We start from the raw sequence: 10,051 nt of genomic DNA, 5'->3' as shown, positions 1-10,051 counted from the left end.
TGGATCTGGAGCCACATTTGGGCCCAGACCAGTAAGGACTGCAGATTTCCTTCACTCAACGAGATTATTGAACGAGATGGGTGTGTTGCGTTATTGGTCAACATTATTAATACTTTTAAAATTCTAGATGTATTTAATTGAATTTAAATTGTCCTACTCTCTTGGTGGACTGTGATTTTCTCTCACTGGATTACTAGTCCAGAGCCACAGGCCTCCGGCTGTGTAATGTGCTAGAGGGGATGAATGACTCAGGCTGTTCCTGTGCAATAGTTTGAGGGATGGAATGTCATCCCCCGCGTCCTAGATAACATGTTCTCGGGATTGAGTAATCTCAAACTGTTCCTGTATAACAGGTCGGTTGGTCTGAAATGCCTCGTCCTAATCCTATGCAACGTGTTCTATTAAGGGGAGAGTGGAGTGGGGTTCGGGATGTGGGCCGCGGGGGGCGCTGGGCGGAGGTCGTGGTGCAGATAAATCTAGAATGCTAAAGAGAAATGAAAATGAAGCAATGCCGGAAAGTGATTGTTGTAATGTAACCACATTATGTCAAGAAGGAACAGAGTATACAAACAAAAGAGTGCACTAAAAAATAGGATCCTGATAACAAAAAAAGTGATAAGCTAAATCGAGCTATAGTGCAAAAAAATTTTATGATCTCTAATAATGTTATAAAGACAAATCCAAAAGCATTGTATCTGAATGGATGAAGCATCTGTAATAAGGTAGAAGAATTAACAGCGCAAACAGGTGTAAACAGCTACAATATCGGTGCAATTACAGATATATGGTTGCACGGTGACTAGGGTTGGGAACTGAATATCAAATGATATTCGGTATTTAGAAAGGTACAGGCAAAAAGGAAGAGCGGATTGTGTTGCTTTGTTGGTAAAGGATGATATCAGCGCAATAATGAGAAAGATATTCGGCTCATAAAGACAAAATGTAGATTCAGTTGGATGGCGCTAACGAGAACGAAGGACCAGAAAAGATTGGTGTGAGTTGCCCAGAGGCATCCAAACAGTTGTGGTAGTGTAGAGGATAACATTAACAGTAAATTAGAGCTGCATGTAACAATGGTACTACCATCATCGAAGGTGACTTTAAACTACGTATAAATTAAAGTAATAATAATGTGGCCGATGAATTCCTGGCGTTTGTACCAGTTGTTTTTTTAGCCCAGTATTTTGCGGAGCCTACTCGGGAACAGAATATCCTAGATTGGGTCTTGTTTTTCAGAAGGGGTTAATTCAAAGTTAAGTTGTCTGGGGTCCTTTAGCGAAGAGTGGCAATAATTCGATTAAACTCGTTATTAAGATGGAAAGTGAAGTAGCTCAATCCGAATCTATGGTCCTAAATCTAAGCAAAGGAAACTACGAATGCATGGGGAATGAATTGCATGGGGTATGATAGATTTTGAAGAGTCAATAAACGTCATGTTGGTGGATGGGCAAGGACTAACATTTCAGGAACGAACGTATCAATTGCGGCAGTTATACTTTCCTTTCTGGTTTGAAAAAAAAAGGATGCTGGCCCAACCATGGCTAACAAAATAAATTAAGGATAGTATTAGATTCAAAGAAGAGTTATACAAAGTGGCCAGAAAAAGTACAAGCCTGAGGATGGGGAACAATTTAGAATTCAGCAAAAATGTGCCAAGAGATTGATTGAGAGGCGATAAATAGAGTATAAGAGTGAACTTGCAAGGAACATAAAAACCGGCTGCAGTAGATTCTACAAGTTCGTAAAAAGGAAAAGATTAGTGAAGACAAATGTAGGCCCTTTACAGACAGAAACGGGGGAATTTATAATGTGCAACAAGGAAATGGCAGGACAATTAAATAAATACTTCGGTTCTGTCTTCAGGGAGGACATAAATAACATCCCAAATATGCTTGTAAACCAAAGGTCTAGTGAGCAAGTGGAATTAACGGACATGATTATTTATAAGAAAATAGTGCTGAGGAAACTAATGGGAATGAAGGCCGATAAATCCCCAGGGCCTGATGATCTGCATCCCAGAGTACTAAAAGAGGTTGCAATGGAAATAGTGCATGCCTTGGTTGACAACTTCCAAACATCTTTAGATTATGGAACAGTTCCTGCAGTTAGCACGGAGGCAAATGTAACCCCACTGTATAAAAATGAGGGAGAGAGAAAACAAGGAACGACAGACCGGTTAGCCGAACACCAGTTGTAGGGAAAATGTGAGAATCTGTAGTAAAGGATATTATAACAGAACACTTAAATAATACCAAAGGGATTAGACAAAGTCAACATGAATTCATGATAAAGAAAATCATGTTTGACAAACCTACTCGAGTTTTTGAGGATGTAACTGATAGAAAAGTTAAGGGAGAACCAGTGGATATATCGTATTTGAATTTTCAGAAGGCCTCTGATAAAGTCCCACGTAAGATGTAGTGTACAAAATTAAAGCATATATGATTGGGGGTAATATACTAGCATGGATTGAAAATTGGTTAATGGACAGGAAACAGGATCGATGGGCAGAGGGACCTGGTGTCCTTGTAAAATAGTCTATTGAAAGCATACATGCAGGTGCAGCAAGCACTTAGGAAGGCAGATGGTATGTTGGCATTCATTCCAAAAGGATGTGAGTAAATGAGTAAAGATGTGTTACTACAGTTCTACAGGGCCTTGGTGAGACCGCACCTGGAGTATTGTGTGCAGTTTTGCTTTCGTTACCCAAGAAAGGATATACTTGCCATAGAGCGAGTGCAGCGAAGGTTCACCAGATGGATTATTGGGATGGCAGGACTGTCGTATGAGCAGAGATTGGGTGGACTCGGCCTGTATCCTGTAGAGTTTAGAGGAATGAGAGAGGATCTCATTGAAACGTATACCATTCTGAAAGGGTTGAATAGACTGGATGCGGGGAAGATGATTCACCTGATTGGGAAGGTAATAACAAGGGCTCACAGTCTCAGGATACGGGGTAGGAAATTTTGGAAGGAGAAGGTGAGATTTGTTTTTCATTCAGAGAGTGGTGCAGCTGTGGAATTCCCTTCCACAGAAGGCTGCGAATGCCGAGTCACTGAATATATTTAAGAGGGAGATAGATTTCTAGACAAAAAAGACATCAAGTGATATGGCTGGAAAGCGTGAATATGGTGTTGAGATAGAGGATAAGGAATGATCATATTAAATGGCGGTGCAGACTCGAAGGGCTGCGACTGCTCCCGATTTCTATGTTTCTATGTTCTAGGATCTAAATGGACTTATACTCTTCTTGTAGAGCAAGCTCAAGGAACTGATCGGCTTCTGCCTCTCCTGAGGATCAAATTTGAGGCGTTAATGGCCTCCTCCTTTCCCTGTGCAACAGTGCAGTGCGGCTGAATGGCCTCCAGCTAATTCTGTGTAACAGGAAAGTGTGCCTCCTCGTCATCTATGCAGCAGGTACGAGCGGCCGAAGGCGTTCTACTATTCTTGTATAAAAAGCCCAAGGATCTGAATTACTTCCTCTTGTCCTTTGCAACTGGCTCCAGGGGCGAATGGAATCCTGCTGTCATTCTGTAACAGGTTCGATGGCTTACTCTTGTTCCTGTGCAATAGACTCAGGTTCTAAGAGAACTCAATGGAAAAGTGGATAGGATTGGAGCCACCTGTGTAGGAGGAATTGCAGGGAACGCAGTTTCCCTTCTCTGAAGTATTGATTTGCATCAAAATGCACTGCGCTGCCGAAGAAACACCAGATCATGACCGAAATTCCGACTAAAATCCGACCTATCCAGACTAATGCCACTTTCCAGCTCTTGATCCATAGCCTTTTAGGTTACTGGAATTGAAGTGCACATTCAAGGACTTTTAAAAGTGCTGAGGACTTCTGCCTCTAAATCACTTTCAGGAGTGGGTTCCAGACTCTCACCACCCCTGGATGAAAACAATGTACCTCAAATTCCGAAAAACCTCCTACCAATTACTTTAAATCTATGACGCCTGGTTGTTGGCCACTCTGCTAAGGGAAATAGATCCTTTCTATGCACTCGATCTAGACCACTCATGATTTTATTCACTTCAATACGGATCCCCTTAGCATCCTCTGTTACAAAGAAAAGAAACCCAGCCGATGCAATATTTACTCAGAGCTAAATTCACTATCCGCCTAAATCTAACCTGTATGCTCACGTGTGCTGTCTGATCATTCGTGTAATGCGGTGACCAGAGAAGCATGCAATAATCTAGCGGTGGCCCAACTAGAGTTTTACACATTTGAAGCATAACTTCCCCGATCTTATATTCTATGGCTCATCGAATGAAGGCAAGTATTCCGTGTTGCTTCTCAACATAGAAACATCGAAAATAAATTCAGCAGTACGCCATTCAACGCTTCGAGCCTGCACCACCACTCAATAGGATCATGGCTGATCATTCCCTCAGTACCGCTTTCCTGTTTCCTCCCTACCTCTTGATCCTTTTAGCCATGAGGGCCACAATAACTCCCTGTTGAATATATCCAATGAACTGGCATTAACTACTCTTTGCGGCAGGGAATTCCACAGGTTAACAACTCTCTGAGTGAAGAAGTTTCTCCTCAACTTCGTTCTAAATGGCCTACCCCTTATCCTAAGACTGTGATCCCCTTTACTGGACTTTCCCAACATTTTGTACATTCTTCCCGCATCTAACCTGTCCAGTCCCGTCGGAATCTTACATGTTTCTACGAGATCCCCTCTCATCCTTCTAAACTCCAATGTATAAAGGCCCAGTTGATCCAGTCTCTTTTCATATGTCAGTCTAGCCATCCCTGGAATCAGTCTGGTGAACCTTCGCTGCACTCCCTCAATAGCAAGAACTTCCTTCCTCTGATTAGGAGACCAAAACTGAACACAATATTCCAGGTGAGGTCTCACCAATGCCCTTGACAACTGCAGTAAGATCACCCTGCTTCTGTACTCAAATCCCCCAGCTATGAAGGCCAACATACCATTTGCCTTCTTCACAGCCTGCTGTACCTGCATGCCAACTTTCAATGACTGATGAACCATGACACCCAGGTCTCGTTACACCTCACCTTTTCCTCGTCTGCCGCCATGCAGATAATATTCTGCCTGCGTTATTTTGCCATCAAAGTGGATAACCGCACATTTATCAACATTATACTGCATCTGCCATGTATTTGCCCACTCACCCAACCTTTCCAAGTCAACCTGCAGCCACTTAGCGTCCTCCTCACGGCTCACACCGCCAGCTAATTAAGTTTCATCTGCAAACCTGGAGATATTACACTCAATTCCTTCATCTGAATCATTAATGTATTCTGTGAAGAGCTGGGGTCCCAGGACTGAGCCCTGAGGCACTCCACTAGTCACTGCCGGCCATTCTGAAAAGGACCCGTTTATCCCGACTCGCTGCTTCCTGTCTGCCAACCAGTTCTCGACACTTCGGTTCAGTCTTCATAAAGGAAGATACCGATCACCTTCCGAATGTACTAGGGAAAAGTGGGTCTAGTGAGAATGAGGAACTGAAAGATATCCTTATTAGGTGGGAAATTGTGTTAGGGAAGTTGATGGAATTAAAGGACGATAAATCCCCGGGTCCTGATAGTCTGCATGTCAGAGTACTTAAGGAAGTGGCCCGAGAAATAGTGGATGCATGGGTGATCATTTTCCAACAATCTATCGACTCTGGATCAGTTCCTATGGACTGGAGGGCAGCTAATATAACGCCACTTTTTAAAAATGGAAGGAGAAATAAAGCGTGTAATTATAGAACGGTTAGCCTGACATCCGTAATGGGGTAAATGTTGGAATCAATCATTAAGGCGCCCATTTGGAAAGCAGTGACAGGATCGGAACGAGTCAGCATCGATTTCTAAAAAATAAATCGTGCTTGACGAATCTTCTGGAATTTTTTGAGGATGTAACGAGTGGAGTGCACAAGGAGAACTAATGGATGTGGTGTTCTTGGGCTTTCAAAAGGCTTTTGACGAGGTCCCGCACAAGAGATTGTTATACAAAATCAAAGCGCATGGTATTGGTGGTAATGTACTGACGTGGATAGAGATCTGGTTGGCAGACAGGAAGCAGAGAGTCGGGATAAACGGGTCCTTTTCAGAATGGCAGGCAGTAATTAGTGGAGTGCCGCAGGGCTCAGTGCTGGGAACGCAGCTCTTTACAATATACATTAACTATTTGGATAAAGGGATAGAGTGTAATATCTCCAAATTTGTGAATGACACTAAACTAAGTGGTGGTGTGAGCTGTGTGGAGGACGGTAAGAGGTTGCAGGGTGACGTGGACAGATTAGGTGAGTGGGCAAATACATGGCAGATGCAGTAGAATGTGGATAAATGTGACGTTATCCATTTTGGAGGCAAAAACACGAAGGCAGAATATTATCTGAATGTTGGCAGACTAGAAAAAGGGGAGGTGCAGCGAGACCTGGGTGTCATGGTTCATCAGTCATTGAGAGTGGTTACGCAGGTACAGCAGGTGGTAAAGAAGGCAAATGGTATGTTGGCCTTCGTAGCAAGGGGATTTGAATATAGGAGCAGGGAAGTCTTACTGCAGTTGTACAGGGACTTAATGAGGCCTCACCTGGAATATTGTGTTCAGTTTTGGTCTCCTCGTCTGAGGAAGGACGTTCTTGCTATTGAGGGAGTGCAGCGAAGGTTCACCAGACTGATTCCAGGGATGGCTGGGCTGTCATATGCCGAGAGATTGGATCAATTGGGCCTTTATTCACTGGTGTTTAGAAGGATGAGAGGGGATCTCATAGAAACATATAAGATTCTGACGGTACTGGACAGGTTAGATGAGGGAAGAATGTTCTCGATAGTGGGAAGTCCAGAACCAAGGGAGATAGTCTTAGGATTAGGGGCAGGCCATTTACGACTGAGATGAGGAGAAACTTCTTCACTCAGAGAGTTGTTGACCTGTGGAATTCCCTGCCGCAGAGAGTTGTTGATGCCAGTTCATTGGATATATTAAAGAGGGAGTTAGATATGGCCCTTACGGTTAAGGGGATCAAGGGGTATGGAGAGACAGCACGACAGCGGTACTGAAGGAATATTCAGCCATGATCTGATTGAATGCCGGTGTAGGCTCGAATGGCCGAATGGCCTACTCCTGCACCTATTTTCTTTGTTTCTATGTTTCTATCCACGTAAGTAGATTAACCCCAATACCATGTGCTTTGATTTTGCACACACATCTCTTGTGTGGGACCTTATCTAAAGCCTTTTGAAAGTCCAAATACACCACATCCATTGGTTCTCCCTTGTCCACTCTGCAAGTTACATATTCAGAAAATTCTGGAAGATTCGTCAAGCTTTATTTTCCCTTCATAAATCAATGCAGAATTGGACTGACACTGTCACTGCTTTCCAAATGCGCTGCGATTTCATCTTTAATAATTGATTCCAACATTTTCCCCACGACTGATGTCAGGCTAACCGATCTATAATTACCAATTTTCTCTCTCCCTCCGTTTTTAAAAAGTGGTGTTACATTACCAACCCTCCAGTCCATGGGAACTGATCCAGATTCGATAGACTGTTGGAAAATGATCACGAATGCATCCACTATTTCTCGGGACACTTCCTTTAGTACTCTGGAATGCAGACTATCAGACCCCGGGGATTTATCGGCCTTCAATCACATCAATTTCCCCAACACAATTTCCCACCTAATCAGCATATCCTTCAGTTCCTCCTTCCCACTCGACCCTCGGTCCCCTAGTACATCAAGATGGTTATTTGTGTCTTCCGTCGTGAAGACAGAACCAAAGTATTTGTTCAATTAGTCTGCCTTTCCTTTGTTCCCCATTATAAATTCACCTGAATCCGACTGCAAGGGACCTACGTTTGTCTTCACTCATCTTTTTCTCTTCACATACATATAGAAGCTCTGGCAGTCATTTTTTATGCTTCGGGCACGCTTCGTCTCGTACACTTTTCTCCCCCTCTAAACGAAACCCTCTGTCCTCCTTGGCTGAATTCTAAATTTCTCCCAGTCCTCAGGTTTCCTGATTTTTCTGGCCAATTTATATAACTCTTCTTTGGATAAATACTATCCTTAATTTCCCTTGTTAGCCACGGTTGAGCCATCTTCCCCGTTGTATTTTGACTCCAGACAGGGATGTACAATTGTTGAAGTTCATCCATGTGGTCTTTAAATGTTTGCCATTGCCTATCCACCGTCAACCTTTTAAGTATCATTTGCGAGTCTGTTCTAGCCACTTCACGCCTCATACCATGAAATTACCTTTCCTAAAGTTCAGGTCCCTAGTTTCTGAATTAACTGTGTCACTCTCCATCTTCTAAAGAATTCTACCATGTTATGGTCACTCTTCACCAAGGGGCCTCGCACAACAAGATTGCCAATTAGTCCCTTCTCATTACACATCACCTAGTCTACGATGGCCAGCTCTCTCGGTGGTTCCTCGACATATTGGTCAGGAAAACCATCCCTAATATACTCCAGAAATCGTCCTCCAACGCATTGCTACCAGTTAGGTTAGCCCAATCAATTTATAGATTAAAGTCGCCCATGGTAACTGCTGTACCTTTATTGCACACATCCCTTATTTCTTCTTTGATGCTGTTCCCAACCTCACTACTACTGTTTGGAGGTCTGTACACAATTTCCACTAGCGTTTTCTGCCATTTGTTATACTGCAGCTCCCCCCATACCGCTTCCAAACCATCCAAGCTAATGTCCCTCCTTCTCATTGCATTAATTTCCTCTTTAACCAGCAATGCCACCCCGCCTCCTTTTCCTTTCTGTCTATCCTTCACAAGCATCTTATCTACCTGCTCTGCTGCCGTCAAGCATTCTGTGCACATGCACTCCAAGGTCATTTGCACCTCTACACTTATCAGTGGCCGAACATTTAATGTTTATTCGCTTCCCCGATAAGCACTCCCCAAATGCTTTATCTAACACTTCTCCGGGTTGTATTCCATTAAACCCCTGACCAGTTCTTTGATATCTTCCTGCAATCTACAGCTTTCTTCCTCATTATCAAGCATATCAGGTTGACCAATCTTTTAGTCACCTGCGCTAATTTGTATTTAGTGGCTCGGTGTCAAATTTGTATCGCTTAAAACTCTTGTGAAGCGCCTTGGACGTTTCGCTAATTTCAAGGTGCTAATTATGTATAAGTTGTTGTTGTTTAATATGTGTGTTACTTAACGTTATATCGAGATTGCATCACAGAAAGAGACAATTGCACCTAACTGGTGTTGGTAGAGTTAATGCTGCACACTACCCTACTTCACTTGATCCTATCAGCATGTTGTTCTATTGCTTTCTCAGTCAAGTGCTGAGGTAATCCCTTTAAAATGAATCTGTGCTATTCGCCTCAACTACTGCTCGTGTAGCATCTTCCACATTCTAACCACTCTTTGGTAAATAAGTTGCTCTTGAATTGTCTACTGAGTATATCAGTGACCTCCCGTTCTGAACTCCTGCACAACAGCAACCATTTTCTCCACATCAACTCGATCAAATAACTTCATAATGTGAAAATTTATCTCACTTGTTTATCGAGAAAGAAGCTCTCCAGACTTTTCAGTTTTTCGCGAAAGGTAAATTATTTCAGTTCTGACCGAAATTTTTCCTTCTTTGCTGTAAGATTCTGTGATTCTACGATTTAATTTTCACATCGTCTGGGAGATACAATAGGGCAAGCATGCAGGCGGTCTCTCTGATAAATTGCACCAACGATTCGACTATTAAAGCAACTCTTCTGTGTAGCTGCGATGGCCGAGTGGTTAAGGCGTTGGACTCGAAATCCAATGGATGTTTCCCTGCGCAAGTTCGAACCCTGCTCGCAGCGATTCTGCCGATGCTCTTTTTTTATCGACTCACGGGGATCTCATTGGAATCTGATCACAATTCCCTCCACTGCCCTTCATTACACTGATTGACGCGAAGCTATTGTTCGAACTGGAAACATTAATAGTTTATCGGTATTAATTGTTGGTTTGTTGGACACTACCTCCAAAAATCAGTGAGCAATATACACAGAATGAAAAAGTGCCTTTTAATAAAGATCAGTGCATTGTTTGGGAGGAACTCACCTTTAG

At 42.9% G+C, this 10,051-nt stretch overlaps 1 non-coding gene across 1 annotated transcript; it reads left to right on the top strand.

The window, feature by feature from the left end:
- Positions 1-9,718: 9,718 nt before the first annotated feature.
- On the top strand, positions 9,719-9,801 carry trnas-cga (transfer RNA serine (anticodon CGA)). The gene has a single exon. It is a non-coding gene; the product is annotated as a tRNA-Ser (tRNA).
- Positions 9,802-10,051: the final 250 nt, after the last annotated feature.

Source organism: Pristiophorus japonicus, chromosome 25 (genome assembly GCF_044704955.1).
Source record: "Pristiophorus japonicus isolate sPriJap1 chromosome 25, sPriJap1.hap1, whole genome shotgun sequence".
Taxonomy (NCBI): Eukaryota; Metazoa; Chordata; class Chondrichthyes; family Pristiophoridae; genus Pristiophorus; species Pristiophorus japonicus.
Note: the sequence above shows the minus strand (reverse complement) of the source record. Positions and strands in the feature narration are given on the sequence as shown.